This window comes from Bufo gargarizans, chromosome 2 (assembly GCF_014858855.1).
Source record: "Bufo gargarizans isolate SCDJY-AF-19 chromosome 2, ASM1485885v1, whole genome shotgun sequence".
NCBI classification, from domain to species: domain Eukaryota; kingdom Metazoa; phylum Chordata; class Amphibia; order Anura; family Bufonidae; genus Bufo; species Bufo gargarizans.
Window position 1 is genome coordinate 362568922 of NC_058081.1, and position 20610 is coordinate 362589531.

Below are 20610 nucleotides of genomic sequence, written 5' to 3' on the forward strand. Positions count from 1 at the left end.
GAACGCCTCTATGTTAGAATATACTGTCGGATATGAGCTACTTCGTGAACCTCAGATCCGACAGTATATTCTAACACAGAGGCGTTCCCATGGTGATGGGGACGCTTCAGGTTAGAATACACTACAAACTTTGTACAAGACTGCCCCCTGCTGCCTGGCAGCACCTGATCTCTTACAGGGGGATATGATAGCACAATTAACCCCTTCAGGTGCGGCACCTAAAGGGGTTAATTGTACTATCATATTCCCCTGTAAGAGATCAGGGCTGCAAGGCAGCAGGGGGCAGCCCCCCCCCTCCCCAGTTTGAATATTGTTGGTGGCACAGTGTGCGCCCACCATCGCCCCCCCCTCCCTCCCTCTATTGTAATAAATCGTTGGTGGCACAGTGTGCGCCCACCATCGCCCCCCCTCCCTCCCTCTATTGTATTAAATCGTTGGTGGCACAGTGTGCCAACCACCATCGCCCCCCCCTCCCTCTATTGTATTAAATCGTTGGTGGCACAGTGTGCCAACCACCATCGCCCCCCCCTCCCTCTATAGCAGTAACATTGGTGGCAGTGTGCGGTCTCCCATTCCCCCCCCCTCCCCCATCATTGGTGGCAGCGGAGTTCCGATCGGAGTCCCAGTTTAATCGCTGGGGCTCCGATCGGTAACCATGGCAACCAGGACGCTACTGCAGCCCTGGTTGCCATGGTTACTTAGCAATAGTACAATTGTAGAAGATTCATACTTACCTGCTTGCTGCTGCGATGTCTGTGTCCGGCCGGGAGCTCCTCCTACTGGTAAGTGAAAGGTCTGTGCGGCGCATTGCTAAAGAACTGTCACTTACCAGTAGGAGGAGCTCCCGGCCGTTCACAGACATCGCAGCAGCAAGCAGGTAAGTATGAATCTTCTACTGTTGTACTATTGCTAAGTAACCATGGCAACCAGGGCTGCAGTAGCTTCCTGGTTGCCATGGTTACCGATCGGAGCCCCAGCGATTAAACTGGGACTCCGATCGGAACTCAACTGAAAGTCAATGGGTCCGCGAAAAAAAATGGAAAACGGCACAACGGCCACGGATGCACACAACGGTCGTGTGCATGAGGCCTAATCCGACCTACCTTTTCACCTCTGGAAAGGCGAGCTAAATAACGGACTGTCACACCTGATATACAAAATGTTCAATGAACAAGGCTTGTTTAATTTTTCTCTGTTAGAAAGATAAATGACAGAGAAAAATAAATTCATGTATGGTTGCTTGTGGCATTGGCCATGCCTTATAACTCAGATGTTTTGTAAGAAGAATGCAATAACAATCCATTACAAATGAAAATGTCCCAATAAATAAAGTGTTGCATCAAGTTATAAAGTGCCGTTATAAACTCATTCAGTCAATATAGCTTATTCTCAGGAAGAACACATGGCAGGTTCTTGGATATCTGACATTAGCAGGTTTCACATCAATGTATTCCATATACTGTATCACAGAAAAAAGAAACACATTGGAAAATTCACTTAGGATAGCAGTAACGTGTCTCAGGGGGGAGCTGGCACCAGCCTGAACCAGGAGTTCCCACTTTAACTGGCCTATGCCTGAAACATAGTTTTTTTTTTTTTCGCTCTTGCCTGGGAACATCCAAATGTGGTTTAGTTTTCCGCCAGCTGCAGAATCCAACATCTGATAAAATTACAAGTAGGATGAATATGTTTAGATTTCAGTGAGCGTGGGCGCAGCATCACTTGACATGAAGATCTTGCTTGACCTCCTTGTAACTAGGGCAGGATTGGATGTCTGTAAAGGTACTTGATATAATATGTGGTAGACAGAATCAATATGTGTGTGTTTTCTTAAGCTAGACGATCATACCCTCAATATATTGTGACACTGACTGCAACTATGGGATCAAGACATCACCCAATGAGATCACCGGTATTAATAGGTAGGCTTTAGCGCTGCCCTAGCACGACACAGTGAGGGCCTGAGGGGTGAAGAAAGGGCATCTGTCGGCAGATTTGTACCTATGTACAGTAACTGGCTAATCTGTTGCATGTGCGATTGGCAGCTGAAGGTGCCCTTAAAGCAATATACATTGTAATAAAGGTATACTAAGAATTTATGGTTTATGCAATGTTCACTGTTAAAAGTAGTGTTGAGCAAATCGAAGTTCATGAAGTTGACATCGATCCGAATTTCAGGGAAAATTTGATTTGTATGCCCTCCTTGTGCTTTGTGGCAACGCATCAATTTTCCCTAAAATGGCGGTAAAACGAACAAAAAAAAAAATCATACTCATCTCATCTATTTGCACATAAAGAATCCTCCGCAGCCATCTTGATTGAATATGCCGTGCGTAATCTCATGTGTGGTGACATATGACATCACCACGCCGGCCAGCGTGATGATGGTATCATGAACCACGTGAGATTTCGAAATGGATCTTCAATCAAGATGAGCACAGCGGGCTCTTCGCGATCAAATGGATAAAGTGATTTATTTATTTTTTTACAGATTAACTCCTGACAGCCCTCAATGGTCAGCAATTAACGCGCCATCTGAGGGGTTCCATGATGGGGGTGATGCAATCGCCCTTCCCCATCATTGTACCCGTTACTCGCAAAGAAATGTGGTTCGTGACAAAGTAATTAGTCACAAAGCAAGTTTTTTAGCAAAATTCGGCAAAGCAGTCAAATCGAAGTTTTGAGAACTTTACTCATCTCTACTTATAACCTTCACAAAGCTACAAATGTTATGACAGAAATCAAATCATATTATTCATAGTAAATACACAGATACATACTGTACTCCCTTTCTATTTATTTTTCATAATACCTATGCACTTAGGCTTCATGCATGTGACAGTGAAAAACTGACGTGTAATGGACGTTTTTTTAACGACCATCACACATCCATTTTAAGACCAAAGGTAGTCTATGGGGGTAACGGATAAAAATTATTAGAACATGTTCTATCTTGTCCGTTTTTCACTGACTGACTGCCCCCATACATTTTAATGGGTCAGGTTTTTAATATCAGTTTCTCAGAAAGTCATCAGTGAAAAAAAAAAATGATGGTTTATCTGTTTTTAACCCTTTCAGGACCCTGCTATATTTCACCTTAAGGGCCAGGCCTTTTTTTTTGGATATTTGATGCGTCACTTTATGTGGTAATAAATTTGGAACGCTTTTACTTATCCAAGCCATTCTGACAATGTTTTCTCGTTACACATTCATGATAGTGGTAAATTTCAGTCAATAATTTTTATTTTTAAAAAAATCCAAAATTTACCCAAAAATTAGAAAAATTTTCAACTTTCCAAATTTCAATTTCTCTGCTTTTAAAACAGATAGTGATACCTCATAAAATAGTTATTACTTTACATTTCCCATATGTCTACTTTATGTTTGAATCATTTTGTGAATGCCATTTAATTTTTTGGGGAAGGTAGAAGGCTTAGAACCTTAGAAGCAAATCTTGAAATTTTTCTGAAAATTTCCAAAACCCACTTTTTAAAGGACCAGTTCAGTTATGAAGTTACTGTGGGGTGTACATATTAGAAACCACCCATAAATGGCCCAATTAACACCCTCAAGGTATTCAAAACGGATTTTACAAACTTTGCTAACCTGTTAGGTGTTTCACAAGAATTAAAGGGAACCTGTCACCAGTTTTATGGTGTCCTAACTAAGGGCAACATAAATAAGCGATTGATTCTCTTAGCACAATGCTGGGTCACTTTCTTTAATTGACCCAGTCAATCTGCCAACATCTTGTATTGAAAAGCTCCAGCTGATAATGATGAGTCATGAATATTTATGAGCTCCTGACTCTCCCCGCCCACCTGCTGCTGAGTGACAGTTTGTTTCCATATGAATCAGCAGCAGGTGGGCAGGGGAGTGGCTATAGCTCTGAATTAAATATACGCTGGACTCAATGACATCACGCCGGACTCCAATCAGCTCATTTGCATGCAGCATTTTTGTGTGTATATTATGAGGTAACTATCTGTCACACCAGTAAGTGAATACATCTAAGGTACTTTTTAGTAGTTAATGATTGTATATAATTAGTTAGATTAAAGGGAACCTGTCATGTGGATATTTGATTATAAAGGAAAATGTAGATGAAATTTCAGAATTTCACTTTTTGGCAGATTTTCCATTTAAATTTTTTTTTTTATTCCGTAACAAAGCAAGGGTTAACAGCCAAAAAAAACTCAATATTTATTACCCTGATTCTTTACTTTACAGAAAAACCCCATTTGTGATTGTAGACTGCTGTACGGGCACACGGCAGGATGCAGAAGGAAAGGACCGCCATATGTTTTTTGGAGGGCAGATTTCACTGGGATAATTTTAAGTTGCCATGTCACATTTGAAGACCTACACCCCTAGAGTAGAAACTCCCAAAAAGTTACCCCATTTTGAAATCTACAGGATAAGGTGGCAGTTTTGTTGGTACTATTTCTAAAATTATTGGTTGCTCTATATTACACTTTTTGTAGGCAAGGTAACAAAAAAAAGCTGTTTTGGCACGGTTTTTATTTTTTGTTATTTACAATGTTCATCTGACAGGTTAGATCATGTGGTATTTTTATAATTTTTATAGAGCAGGTTGTTACGGATGTGGCAATACCAAATATGACAAGTTTTTTTTATTGTTTGTTTCAGTTTTACATAATAAAGCATTTAAAAAAAAAAAATTTTTTAGCGTCTCCATATTCTGAAAGCCATAGTTTTATTTTTATTTTTTGTGTGACTGTTATTTGTAGGGACTCTTTTTTTTGGGGGGGGGGGGGGGGGGGATGAGATGAAAGTTTGGTACTATTTTAGGGTGCATATGACTTTACACTTTTTGTGATGTAAGGTGGCAAAAAATTGCTTTTTTGACAGTTTTCATAAAAAACATTTACAGTGTTCACCTGAGGGGTTAGGTCATGGGGGGGGGGGCGTATGACTTTTTGATTGCTTAGTATTACACTTATTATGATGTAAGGTGTCAAAAAAATTGTTGTTTTAGCACAGTTTAAAAAAAAAATTCGACGGTGTTCAGGTGACGGGTTAGATCTAGTGATATTTTTATAGAGCCGGTCGTTATATCATTAAAAATTTTTTATTTTATGTGTTTTTTTTTTTTACTTAATTTTTTTATTATGGAAAAACACTTTTTTAACTTTTTGATTTTTACTTTTTATTTTTGTACCATTCTGGGACTTCAATTTCTGGGGTCTGATCCCCTTTGCAATGCATTACAATACATCCTGCTTTTATGCTGACAGCCTGCTTGTGAGACCCAGCCTAAGGGGCTAGATCTCACAGGCTTCCATAAAAGGCAAGCCCCGATGCCTATGGAAAGCATCGGGTCCCCGTCACTGCAGCGCGAGGACCCAATGGAGATGCGGAGGGAACCCTTACCCTCCGCAAACCCTTTGCATGCCGCGGTCACCTTTGACTGCTGCATACAAGGGTTTAATACTCCTTCATCAGTGTTTTCACCAATGCCGGCATATGCAGCAGCGGCCTGGCTGTCAGTGTCTGCCAGGTCTGTGCTGCTGATCGAGCGGGCGCATCACCTGCACCTGCCCGATTAGCCCACCTGTACATGTACGGCGCTAGTCCTTAAGTCACGTCCACCAGCATCGTACATGTACGCCGGAGGTCCTCTACAGGTTAATGGACATTTTTTTTGTGTAGCCTTACAAAGAGTTTTGTTAACATTTCCTTTATGATGTTGTTTCCGGTTTGTCTAAAGAAATTAAAAGGAAGGCGTCTCTTGTTGGATCTGATTAGTTTATATGACATTCAAATTGATGCCAAAATTCTTTTGTTACACCAGTAACACCCTGTTAAACCCTTAGCATACTGTAGAGCAACAAAATCCAAGAAAAAAAATACAGGGAGGGAAAAATCTGGTATACACATGAAATAACTTTGAGCTAAAAGCTGTCTCGCTTGATCTCTCCATTAGCAAGCATTTTTGGATCGGCTGAGTGTGCATAGTTATTTCAATAGGAAGAGGGAGACAAAACACTACCAGAAACTTTTAGATTGGGCATTTGAAATACAGCATGCTCAGTCCTTGTGGAGACGAAATTTAGCAGAATTTGGGGATTTACAGACATTTATCTAATATGTATGGACAGTTTGAAATGAACAGAGTTTTTAATTCGAAACATTTTTTATTATTTATTTGTATGTGACTTACCTAAAAAAACTCAAAAAATGTCCAGCTTTCACACTGGCCACTAGAGAGACATAACACGTTCACACTGTTTTCTGTAACTCCCCTTTGGCTTTACTGTGTAGACTGGGGCAATGTCAGCAGGAGAAGAAGGATTTTTCATGATACATCTCACGTTCTGATGGGGTACTAAATAAGGCAGGGTATTAACGTTATATACACAGATAATGCTCTGTAGGTATCACTGTGGGGATGGGTGTGTACTTCATCATCTCCTAAAGGTTCTAATACCATGACACTTCCTTGTCAATAATTCCCATTTATTGCATTTACCAAAAAGCATATACCCTGCTGTACTGTCTATTCAGACAATACAGTAAGGGTGTATTGTAAATCTAATTAAGGATGGAGCAAAGGAGGCAATAATAATAATAAAATGTGTTGTTCTTAGTATTACAGATACGACCTAAAGAAGCAAATATTTCCAAAATGCAATCAAAGCAAAACTATTTTTAACTGAATGTTCCTGGTAAAATGGAGTGTCAAGTATCAGCAGTAAAATGACCATGATCATTGCAAGGAATCAAGGATCATTCTTATTTTTTTTTTTTTATGGTCAGGGCTGTGAGTTTATGCTTTATTCAAAAGATGTAGACCTGTGGAGGACTTTTGACTCAGGGTGTTTGAGGTTATTTACCACATTCCCTCATCATTTGCCAAGAAGTTGCTCCTCAACTTTTTACTGGCAGAAATAAAGACCAGGCCTCTTGTTTTATTATAAATGAGAGGCATTTGCCAGTAGGGTGTGGGCATTTATTGCAATGCTAATTCAGCCATACAATGGATGGTTTTCATTTTTCTTTTTAAATAGAAGCTTTGAGGAACTGAGATGTCCTGCTGTGGACCACCAAAGCGATTCCAAGAAGTTGCACCTAAGTCACACTTAGTCAACATATTCAACCACTTCTTACTAAATTTATCACCTCCTAGCCAAGCAGCTACAAGGATTAGTGCATTACAACGCAACCACTAATGTTAGAAGTCTCAGTATACCATGATGCAGTGGTTTTAGTGGAATGGCACAAAATTAGCTCAGACACTTTTTCTTTGCTGTCCTATTATCTGACTGCATAACTATATGCACATTACTCAGTAGCAGTATCATCCCATGTGACATTCAGTACTGTATACTGGATCTTTCATATACTGTATAATCCATGATGCATTTATTACACGGAACAAAGAATAATAGCAAATTTACTAGGAAACTTTAAAAAAAATTATTCCAATTAGAGTACCATCTGACATGGCAATCATACGATCACATAAGTGGTGGTTGAGATGGGACCTCTGGCAATGGCCTGAATGAGTGGCTACAGGTATATTGGCCCCCATGTCTATGATTTTGAGATAAAATATTATGCTGGCTGACATAATCCTGTAGTAGTAAAGAAAACTTTCCTATGTCCTCTTACAGGATACAATACCTTGTATAACAAATAGAGAAAGGAATAACTTTAAGTTAATTGTTCCCCCCCCTCCAAAAAAAGCACCTATCTACTAAGGAAATTTGAGTAAGTTTATGTTTCCACATCAATGTCTAGTTGTCTAGAAGCTGCATGAAGTATCAGATGCTAGAGTCTGACTTTTTATGTCCTTTTGTTTTTACTAATACATTGGATGCCTCAAGTGCTGCATGCATAAAACTAGTTGCATGTACTTAAAGGGGTATTCCCATCACATACAATGAGGACATATCACTAGGCTATGCCTCCATTGTCTGATAGGTGCGGGACCCACACCTACAATGAGAATGGAGCGGGGAGACCTGTGGCTGGAAGACCCTGGGTTTCCTGGGGTCCGTCCACCACCAAGCGCTGCTCCCATACAAGTTATTTACATTGATCCTCAGTTAAGTTCCTTATTTCATTCTTCTCAAATTTCCACCATAACCAACTTATTGATTTTATCATTTACTTTGATCTTCACCCAGTTCTGCAAACTGTCAACCCTCTGCAAGGCTCTGTCCTGTGTCCGTGTCCCCTACATTTCTCCATTCATAAACTTAGTCTGGGACAGTTCATAGAATCCAAGGGCTTCCAATACCTGATGAAACTCAAATCTACAGTATCTCTTAGGCCAAGATGTCCCTTCCGTGCTATCCAGAATCTCAGCTTGTCTATCAGCTATATTTTCATTCTTCTCCTCAGTCTTATTAAAACTCAAAATGGAGAAAACTGATTTAATCTTTCCACCATGTCACTCAGCCCCCATACCTGACCTATCCACTACAGTTAACAGCGCCACACTTTCTCTAGTCTCACAAGTCTGCTGCCTGGGGATAGCATTTGATTATTTCCTGTCGTTCAAACCACACATCCAAACCCTTACCTCCACCTCCTGCTTTTAACTCAAGAACATCCAAACCCTTACCTCTAGGGTTGTACTTTTGCCTGGTCTAAACTTCGATACCAGGATTTACCTTTTTTCGATTCTAGGCTTCTTTATTGCGCAGTCTAGTATCAGAAAACAATGAGCGAGCTGCTCTCAGCAGCACAGGGGAGAAGGAAGCAGTCTCTCCCTCCTCCTGTGCCTCTGCTGCCCCCAATGAAAGTAAATGTTTAAAGGACCTTTCATCTGGCAAAAAATTCTGAACTAAATATCATGATATGCACTTACTATTATCCCTGGGCACTGCTCCGTTCTCCCGCTATGTCCTCTGGCATCTTCGGGGACTTGATTATACTGGGCGTAGACTGCCCTCGTTCTCCTGACCAATCGCAACGCAGAACTCACAGCCTGGGAGAACCAAATGCCCAGGAGAACAAGGGCAGTCTCCGCCCAGTATATCCAAGTTCCCGAAGTCTCCACCCAGAATAACTAAGTCCCTGAAGATACCAGCGGACATAGCAGAAGAACGGAGCGGTGCCCAGGGATAATAGTAAGTGCAGTGAGATCTCTATACGCCGCTGTACATATCATGATACTTAGTTCAGATTTTTTTTCCCGATGAAAGGTTCTCTTTAATACAAATCCCAGAGGCGGGTGCTGGCGGGGAGCTGCGCCTCATGTACTAAATGTTAATTATATTATCATTGGTGGCGCAGTGCGCCCCCTCCCCTCAACCCCCCCCCAATATTAAAATCATTGGTGGCGTAGTGCGCCCCCCCAAACCCCCCCGGCACTAAAATCATTGGTGGCAGTGGCCACAGGGTCCGCTCCCCTCCTCCTAATTGGTGGCAGTTCCAATCGGAGCCCCAGCAGTGTAATTCTGCGGTTCTGATCGGTTGCCATGGCAGCGAGGACGCTAATGAAGCCCTGGCTGCCATAGTCAGCTCCCTGCTCCTGTGTGCACTATGCACAGGGCAGCAGGGAGAGTGTGAAGGCCTATTCACCCTCATAGAGCTCTATCAGGGTGAATAGGACAAGGTATTAAAAGATCCCAGATTCTGGCCCCTAAAGGGGGAAATAGTTATTAAATGAAAAGCAAAAAAATAAATAAAGGAAAAACAAACCATCAAAATATTAAGTATAAATTACCCCCCTTTCCCAATTTTACATATACAATATATAAACAATAAATAAATAAACATATTGCCACATCTGAAAAGTCCAAACTATTAAAATATAAAAAAAATGTCCTATGCAGTGAACGCCGCAACCGAAAAAAATAAATGGGCAATTCGCCTTTTTTTTTGTCACCTTGTCCCCTAAAAAAATAGGATTGGACTGTTCTATTATGGGCCGGACGTTCCATAAAATGCAAAAAGCACGTGGCTTTTTTTGGTGATTTATTTTTTTTGTGTGGTATCGAGTATCGCAATACTTTTTTATGTTATCGAAACCGAATCAAAATTTTGGTATTGAAACAACCCTACTTACCTCCACCTTCTGCTTTTAACTCAAGAACATCTCTCGTATTTGCTCCTCCCTCACCACTGAAACTAAAATGCTAGTGCACCACTGCAACATTTTCCTCTGTGGCCTCCCATCTAGCACTCACACACTCCTCCAAGCAATTCTTAACTCTGCTGTATGATTAATCTACCTTTCCCTCATTTCTTTTCTGCCTCTCCTCTCGGTCAATCATTAGACTGGCTCCCTCTTGCCCAGGGAATTCAGTTTAAAATGCTAACAGCTAAATATAAGGCTGTCCACAACCCTTCCCTACCTTACATTTCTGCTTTCCAGATACATCTCCATACATAATCTCTGATCCCCCAGGATCCCCTTTTTTGTACTACTCTTGTCTGTCCTTCACAAAATCATCTACAAGATTTTTCACATGCCTCTCCTCTTCCCTGGAACTGTCCGCCCCAGCACATCAGACTCTCCCACAAGATCGAAACCTTCAAAAGTAACCTGAAAAGCTCCCTCTTCAGGAAAACCTACCACCTAAGGCTACTTTCACACTAGCGTTCGATCGGATCCGTTCTGAACGGATCCGATCATATTAATGCAGACGGAGGCTCCGTTCAGAACGGATCCGTCTGCATTAAAATGGCAAAAAAAAGCTAAGTGTGAAAATAGCCTCGGACGGATCCGTCCAGACTTTCAATGTAAAGTCAATGGGGGACGGATCCGCTTGAAGATTGAGCCATATTGTGGCATCTTCAAACGGATCCGTCCCCATTGACTTACATTGTAAGTCTGGACGGATCCACACGCCTCCGCACGGCCAGGCGGACACCCGAACGCTGCAAGCAGAGTTCAGCTGTCCGCCTGTCCGTGCGGAGGCGAGCGGAGCGGAGGCTGAACGCCGCCAGACTGATGCAGTCTGAGCGGATCCGCATCCATTCAGACTGCATCAGGGCTGGACGGAGGCGTTCGGGTCCGCTCGTGAGCCCCTTCAAACGGAGCTCACGAGCGGACCAACGAACGCTAGTGTGAAAGCAGACTTAAATGAGCAGCTTTTAGCCTTACCTACTATGTCCTTCCCCTTCCCTTGTAAGCTTTAGCCGGCAGGGTCCTCACCCCCTCTGTATCAGTTTGTTATTCATTTCATGTTTATCGTATTTGTATTTTTTATATTATGTATGTGTAACTCCATGAAACTAATGGGGCTTGTAATGTCTGAATGTAATCCACCATTAGAGGCTATTTCCATGGTCTTGGCCAGTCCCGTGCAAAACTGAGTTAGCGGGCAGTGTGAGGGAATGGAAGTCATGAAACATTTGTCAATTACACTAGAACTATGAAGTAGGGTGTGCACAGGAGTATGGGAAAAGCACCAAACGGAATGTCCATGCGTTCAGGTTTCCTGGTGCAGTTTTAAAAGCCCAAATCAGGAGTGGATTGTAATAAAAGAAGAAGAGAATATAAAGTCAATTTACTACTTCTCTTTTTTTTTTTTTTACTGACTCCTCCTTTTGGTTTTCAAAACTGCATCAGAAAAGTGACCGTGTGACCATACCCCAATAGTGATCAGACTAATGGTTCTGAGATCCCAGTATGAATAATTAATTAATTAAATATTTTAGAGCAAAGTCCTTGAATCCAGAGGAAAAAAACAGTCTGGTTTGATGCTGTGTGGGAGCTGCACTTATACAAGCAAATAACGTGAGTTTGTGAGCATTCGCGTGTTTGATTTTTTAAAGTGTGTGCTTGTATTAAGTGTGACTTTAGATTACTTGAGGGAGTATCTGTGAGAGCTAAATTATTTGTGTGCATTGCTGAGTGGCTGTGTCTGACTTTATTGTACTCTATACCTGTCAGAGCAGTGTAGTCTAGTTTATACACTGTGACTTGATTTTGCTGCCAGGTTTATTGCATAGCAGCTTAGAGTATACTGAGATTCAGGGACTTTAGGAGGGGGCTACAGTAAATCAGTTTCTTATCACTACACTGTATTGTATTTTTTCTATTTTCTTGCGTAATCCCGATTTAGTATGTGTTCCACTATTGACAGCGCAGTCCAGTGCACATCTTGTTAATGTATGCAGTCCTGGAACTGGAGGGTGCATATCTTTGTTCAAAATGTGAATCGCACATCGTGTATCTAACCGGGTGAGTTTCAACACTGAGAAGCGTTGGCAATTTGGAACAAGTGGCTCAATAACTGGTGTAGGAAGGAGGGATTTGGGTTCCTGGAGAACTGGACCGACTTCTCTGTTGGCTACAGGCTCTATCGTAGGGACGCAGTGGTGTCTCTAGCTTTAAAATTTTGGGGAGGCACACTGGGGGCCAGGACAAAAGTAGGGGGGGCAGCTAATAACAACGATACATTTACACAAGTACGCTTAGAAATGCTGCGATACTTTACCCAATACCTAAAACCAAAACAGGGAAGAAAAGTCTTGCTGTCTAAAAAAAAAAAATCACTCAGATTTCAACATGTCCTAGCTGCCTGTGGATAACACTTTTATAGGGAGGGGGATCTGTGGATGACACTGCTATGAGGGGGAGGGGGGATCTGTGGATGACACATACCGTATATAGCATCTTATGCTATATGTGTCATCCACAGATCCACCCCATGACCGTGTCATCCCCATTTCCGCCTCCATAACAGTTTCATCCACAGATCTCCCTCCCCGCCTCTCACAGGAGTGTACATTTGACATTTCCAAACTGTGGCGGATCCAGAGCCTGGTCTCGGGAGGGGCACTTCCATATTATGTTCTGTCCACCGCCACAGAACAAGGGTGCTTATAGAACAGACTACACAGTGTAGCGGTATACTGTATACTGTGTGGCACAGTGTAGAGGTATACTGTATACTGTGTGGCACAGTGTAGAGGTATACTGTATACTGTGTGGCACAGTGTAGATGTATACTGTACATTGTGTGGCACAGTGTAGAGATATACTGTACATTGTGTGGCACAGTGTAGGCTATATGTGTATAACATAAACATATTTCACATGAAAACTTATAGTTACTTGGCTTGGCCCTTGGGGATCTCGGACGCCACTTCAACACTTGGCCGGGGGCTCTGCAGAGCTGATGTTGTGCTTTATCCTAATGAGAAAGATTTCATAATAAGGATTTGGAGAAGGGGCAGAGGGGTCACAGAGCAGGGAGAGGCTGGTGCTGCTACTAGGGGGTCATACCATGGGGGAGTAATAAAGCCCACCATAATGCCCCCCCAGTAGAAATAGTTCTCCTTATAATGTGACAATGCAAAAAATACCCCCTTGTAATGCCCCCAGTTGAGCTAATGTCCCCATAGTGCCCCCATAATGTGCCAGTATAAAATACCCCTATATAGTGCCCCCAGTAAATGCCCCCATAGTGCACCTCTCCCCCTTTCCTCCTAGTGCCCCCCATAATGTAACAGTATAAAATGCCCCAGTAGATGCCCTCAGTGTCCCCCATAATTTGCAAGTATAAAATACCCCTTCTTAGTGCCCCCCGTAGATGACTCCATAGTACTCCTCTCCCCTTCCCCATAGTACCCACCATGTGTCCCAGTATAAAATGCTACTGTACAGAGCCCCCCATATAAAATACCCCTTCTTTGTGGCCTCAGTAGATGCCCCTATCGTGCCCACCAATAATGTGCCAGTAACAAGAGCCCTCATCACGTGGCAGTAATAAGAGCCCAGCCCCCCATCACGTGGCAGTAATAAGAGCCCAGCCCCCATCACTTGGCAGTAATAAGAGCCCCCCAATGTTCCAGTGACAAGAGCCCTCCAATGTGCCAGTAATAAGCCCCCCCATGTGCCAGTAACAAGAGCCCCTCTTATTGTGCCTGTAAAAATTTATAAAAAAAAACACTTATACTTGGCAACAACCAAAAAGCGGCCTCAATGTCAGTTTTTGCAAGCAGGGCGCCTTGCCCAAAACGCCGTACCCACCGTACCGCCTCATCGCAAGACGTGTACAAAACAGAACACAACTCATCCGCTATACCATCATTCACCTACCCACCCAGCGAATAGGACAAATGATGAATAAGCCGAAACTTATTAGGCTCCTTCTTAGGAACTAAACCCAAAGGAGAAACCCACAAATCCGGCAAAGGACACTCCAAAAAGGGCCTACAACCCTGCCAGCAGCAACCTCCCCTTCAATCTTGTCCCTCACCACGGCCGGATGGCGCAACGCCGAAGACAAATTCCGAAGAGCCCGTCTCGCCCCAACCAAACCGCACAGAATACCAAAACCCTTGGTAAACCCCGCCAACAGCAACTGCGCAACCTCCCTATTTGGATACATCCTTAAATAGGGCTCCATCTCGTCCACCCTCACCGGCGTCACCCCTCTTCTGCACAACCTCTGGTCCCTTACCCTTGCCTCACTTGAAACACCGAGACAAGCTATGGGAACCGCCGCAGCCGGAGCACTCATGTTTGTACCGGCAGTCAGACAAGAACCTGCAATGCCCTTCATTGTACTGCCAACTACAACCCCTCCTATTTCCCCCAGAAGACTCCAAAGCCGAGGTACCCCCGGCCGCTCCACGAAAGGGCTGAGAACCCCCCCCAGGTGCCGCCATCAACCGCATCCACAGACCAATATCCTTGTGGTCCCAACGAATGCTAAACCTGACCGCCTTCCGCTGCCGGAACTGCTCATCATATCTAAGCCATGCCACACCCCCATACGTCTGATGCGCCTCACCAATAGCATCCATATAGCAGAAGAGAGCAGTGCAGTACTCGGGCGCCTTTTCCCCAACTGCACTAGCCAAAATTGCAAAGGCTTGAAGCCAATTTTGAAAGGTACGCAGAATCAGCCTGTACCGCCTCCTCTCCTCCTCCTCTTTCTTACTCTCATCCTGCTTTCCCCTTTCCAAATTAAATTTTTCCAATGGAAGCAATGAAAAAATTTCCACATACTCGCCCTTCCATATCTTTTCTTTAATCTCCTGCTTCAAGTGAGCCCCCAGCGGCCCCTCAAAACACACATAAATCTCCCCTTTTGCTGCGTCCACCAACCGAACGCCATCATCCACGTCACCCCTAACACCTGCTACCACACCCGACCCAGCAGCCTGGGTACCCACCGTAATGCCGTCCTCAGCAACCCCACGCCGGCCCCTGTTCCAGCGCCAATCCTTGTGCCAGAGCCCAGACTGGCACCGGGAATGCTGCGGATCCATTACCCAACCGTGACAACAATGACAACATGCCCGACAATACATCCCACACCAAAGCTTCAGAACCCCCCACATTATGAGAAACAGCACCCCCACCCCCCGCAACATGACTCTGACCCGTCGATCTCTCACCTGGCCGTCCCCGGATGACTTCTCCGGCAGCCGTAGAGCTCCTCCCAGGCGTCCTCAGTGGCGTGGTCAACCTGCATGGCGTCTTCCCCCAAGGGACGTCCATAGCGCCTGCCGCAGAATCTTCACATGGCTCGACCTCACCCTCCTCCAATGGCGACAACTAAAGTGCAGGTGACTGTCATCCAGTAATTCCCCTGCAGCAGCGGCCTCCTCGCAGGGCTGCACACTGGCCCCTTCATCTACCCTCATCACAGGCTCCCCAGCATGGATGCTGAAAGCCCATCCTGTTGCAGGAGGTCAGGGGGCGGAGCCACCGCCACAGTCCCAGCAACGCTGCTAAGTTGCCGACCCACCGCTAGGGGCTGCGATAAACCCTCATCCCTCTCACATCCTCCACGCTCACCGGTCCCAGAGCGCTCAGGCCGCCGACAGGAAGCCGCCGGAAGCGGAGCAGAAGATCTCTCCTCCCTGCCCGCCGGAAGGCCCAGGCTGCCGGACCGCCCGACCGCACTGCCCCTCCGTGTTAAAGGTAAGGCCGCAAGGGTTCGCTCCCCGCACCGAACCGCCCACGGGGAGACACCCGCCCGCGATCCCTACCTCTCACCGCCTGGGAGACGGGACTGGGGATAGCCCGTCCCTCTCCCGCCAATCCGCCTCGCACACACAAAGTCCTCCCGCTGCGTCTGGGGGCAGCGCTGGGCACAGGCACCGGAGACCGCAACAGAGGTCCATGGGGGGGCTCCGGAGACGACAACGTACCCGGGGGGTAGACTCCGGACTCGGGCGCTCTGGGGGGACTGACCTCCTGGCCCTGTAGGGACGCGCCGACACCGCCTCCGCAGAAGAGGGGATCAGAGAAGACTGAATGGTCTGCTGCAAGGGCTCCGCACCGTGCATCTGTACTGCAGCCCTGACCGCCTCCAATAGGTCCTCCAGCGATGACATCTTGCCCCTAAACACTCTGCCTTACACTGGCAACTGACTCACAGACCCCTCCTACAAACCCTATATACTGCCCGCAAAACTGCTACTCCTCCCCAGCACACTTCCTAACCTTAACCCCTTTCTAGCCTGCGGTCTCCCCCCCCCCCCCCAAGTCACTGTGCACTCCACTATGTCTGCGCCTCACTCCGTTGCTGTTGTTACCCCAAAAAGAACTCACCTGTCCACCCTAAATGTGGAGAAACTGAACTTTGTGAATTTGAATCAGACATGGATCAGCCAGGATTTTCAAACACCAGTGCCTGATACATCATACTAGATCACTCATTGTGCCACACCACCACTTTGACAAGAGACCTGTTTCTTCTGGCTACCTGCTTCAGCTACTATTCTAATGCTGCCACCTGCCTGATGCCACACCTGCTGCCAGGTGCTTCTACTGCTAGCCACCATCTTCAGCTGGTACTGGTATTGTCCTCCACCTCCCCACTCTGTCACAGGGCCACTCTGTGGTCTCCTCATGCTGCTGATGCTACCTCAACACTATGTCAATGGGCCACTCTGTGGTCTCCTCATGCTGCTGCCACCTCAATACTATGTCACTGGGCCACTCTGTGGTCTCCTCATGCTGCTGCGACCTCACCACTCTGGTGTCTCCTCATACTTCTGCCACATCACTACTCTGTGGTCTCCTAATGCTGCTGCCATGTCAACACTATGTCACTTGGCCACCCTGTGGTCTCCTCATGCTGCTGCTGCTACCTCAACACTATGTCAATGGGCCACTCTGTAGTCTTTTCATGCTGCTGCCGCATCATTACTCTGTAGTCTCCTTATGCTGCTTCCACCTCACCACTATGTCATTAGGCCACTCTGTTGACTTCTCATGCTGTTTCAACTTCCCCACTCCATGACTGGGCCACTCTTTTGCCTTTTTGGTCTGGTTGATATCATCATTTATTTGACCCTTCTCTGATCTGTCAGTAGAAATGAAAAATGAGACGCAAAACGGATCATGTCTATGTAGCAGCTATATGGCCTGCATGACATGGTCCCTATTTTGCATCAAAATTGGTTTATGATTTTATAGCCAAAAGCAGGAGTGGTTACAAAACACAAAAAACATGCAAATATTCCATTCACGTGTCATCTCTGTTTTGGATCCACTCCTGTATTTTTTAGCTTTAGCAATACTGATGGATTACTGACCAAGGCAGATTCTCAACAGACAGGATCCTTTTTTTTTTGGGGGGGGGGTTATTGTTCTGACGCATCAGAGGAAGGGCAAAATAATCAGTGACGTCAACAAAAACTTACTGCCGACACCCTCTCTACTCTGACAGCGGGCTCTACTTGTATAAGTGTTTAATAGAACAGGCTCTGTAGACATCTATCAGTAAACAGTGACGACTGTGTAAAAGGAGTGCGCTTTTTCTTAACGCTAACATCAACCTGTAATGCTCAGTTCACACTTGAGTTATTTGGTCAGTTTTGTCGCAAATAAGTAAAGTGTGCATTGATTCTAAAAGCGACTCCTATCGTCTGCGTGTCATACTGACTACCACAGCAGATTCCCTATGCGTGTTACTGCAAGGCACAGTATACCGCTATACAGGTTCTCTGCAGCCAGGAAAGAGCTGTTTTTTAACATGATTTACCACAAATAAATTCGGATCAAATCAAATCTTTTCTGAAAATTTGGCGAACTGGCCAAATTAAATTTTTTTGAAATGTGCTCATCTCTAGGCTGCTGCTCAATGAGGCAGGGGCAGCTGTTTTGTGGGAGAAGAGGGCTAGAAGATTGGAGCAGTATGTAAACTAGGGACTGGGGGGAGGGCAATTACATTATAGGAGGGGAACATAGTGCAGATAGAGACCTGGGGTGAGCAAATGAAACTGGGAGAGGAATGGAAGGAGGGAAGGAGAGACTAGAACAGTTCATAAGCAGGGCCGGCCTTAGGTGTTCAGGCGCCCTGTGCGAGCTAACCTTGTGGCGCGCCCCCCCCCCCCCCCCCAAAAAAAAAAAAAAAAAAAAATGCTTGTTGCTGGCATCATGGCATAGGCTGGCTGACTATCCAACCAAGTAGTTACCAGCCCTTACACCCCAAAGGCCGGTGTAATGTTATACTTCCCTAGTTCGTGAGATTTCCCTACCCTCGTCACTTCCGGTCGCACCGGACATGACGTGAGGAGGTGTGCAGCATCGCGCAGGCGCACAACGACAGGTTAGGGAAATTTCACAGCAGCGCATGCGCCAGGAGCCTCGCCGGCGGTTAGGGTAGGGAAAAACTATGGGCCAATTCGCAGTGATCGGATGGATGTTTTCAGCTGAACACCGGCCGACACTGCGCATGCACCGGGAGCCTCACCAGCGGTTAGGGAAGGGAAAAATGTACGTACGGGCCAGTGCTTTTTCCCTACCCTAACCGCTGGTGAGGCCCCCAGCGCATGTCGGCCGGTGTCCAGCTGAGAAAATTAGTTTCCAATGTAGTATTAATAACTAAACAATTAAATAATAAACATATTGCATTGTCTACTTACCACCAGGACAATAAGATGATCTGGACTCTGGCTGCAGTCTGGCTCTGGGGACTCCATTGTCACTCTCATTATTCCCCCCCCCCAATCACTCTCATTATTTCCCCCCCCCCCCCGCCATCACTCTCATTATTCCCCCCCCAATCACTCTCATTATTTCCCCCCCCCGCCATCACTCTCATTATTTCTCCCCCCCCCATCACTCTCATTATTTCTCCCCCCCCCCCATCACTCTCATTATTTCTCCCCCCCCCCCCCATCACTCTCATTATTTCTCCCCCCCCCCCCATCACTCTCATTATTTCTCCCCCCCCCCCATCACTCTCATTATTTCTCCCCCCCCCCCCCATCACTCTCATTATTTCTCCCCCCCCCCCCATCACTCTCATTATTTCTCCCCCCCCCCCATCACTCTCATTATTTCTCCCCCCCCCCCATCACTCTCATTATTTCCTCTCCCCCCCCCATCACTCTCATTATTTCCTCTCCCCCCCCCCCCCCCATCACTCTCATTATTTCCTCTCCCCCCCCCCCATCACTCTCATTATTTCCTCCCCCCTCCCACTCTCTTTTCCACCTCTAGTGTAGCGTGGCCGAGCTCTGTTTGATCCGCGGTACAGGAGCATTTGTTTCCTGTACCCGGCCGGACTGACAGGAAGTGCACACTAAGTGAGCACTTCCTGTCAGTCCGGCCGGGTACAGGAAACAAAAGCTCCTGTACCGCGGATCGAACAGAGCTCGGCCACGCTACACTAACAGCACACAGCAGGCGCAGGCAGAGCCTCAGCCACTCAGGCGGCGCAGAATGAGGGGCGCCGCCCGCCGCCCGAAGTTTTTTTTTTTTAAAACCGCAACGTGCGCCCCCTGCTGAATACAGGGGAGGGGGCGGGGGCCCGCCCGCCCCGTGGGAAAACATAAGTGCCGCCTCGCCTGCCCATATTACATTGCGGGCTGTCGGCCGCCCGGCGCCCCTGTTGCTATGGCGCCCTGTGCGGCCGCACAGCCCGCACACCCCAAAGGCCGGCCCTGCTCATAAGGAAAGGTGTAGGGTAAAAATATACATAAACCTCTTAATTGTATGTATACTAATGCCAGAAGTCTGACTAATAAAACCGGTGAGCTGGAATTAGTGATTAGTGGGAATAGCTTAGAAGTGGCTGGATGATAACTATGACTGGGTGGTTAACATACACGGTTACAGTCTGTTTAGCAAGGATCGTCAAAACCGGAGAGGGGGGGGGGGGGGGGGGGTTGCCTTTATGTAAAGTCTTGTCTAAAGCCCACACTTCGGGAAGATATACAGTATGTGAGGGACATGAACATGTGGAGTCAATGTTAATAGAAATACATGGAGGAAAAAACAATATTAAACTAATAGGAGTTTATTATAAGCCACCTAATATACCAGAGTCCGCCAAAAATCTACTTCTTAACGAAATAGATGAGGCGGCAAGTCATAATGAGGTTGTATTATAGGGGACAACTACCCAGATATAGACTGGGAAACTGCAACCTGTACATCTCATAAAGGAAACAGGTTCTTAGTGCTCGAGGAGAACACTTTGGGATGCTCGGGTGCTCTACAGACCCCTGAAATGGTTTGGTAACAGCATGGGAAGGATTTCTGTATGCATCTTGGACTCCCAAGTCGCTGCTGGCAACGATGTTGTCCGAGTAGTACGCAACTTTTACAGACTGACAATAATATGCACAAAACTGAAGATTAAATCGATTGTTAGGAAACATTCTCTCCTGCATATTTACTTGTATATAAAGTGCAAGTGCTGCCAAAAA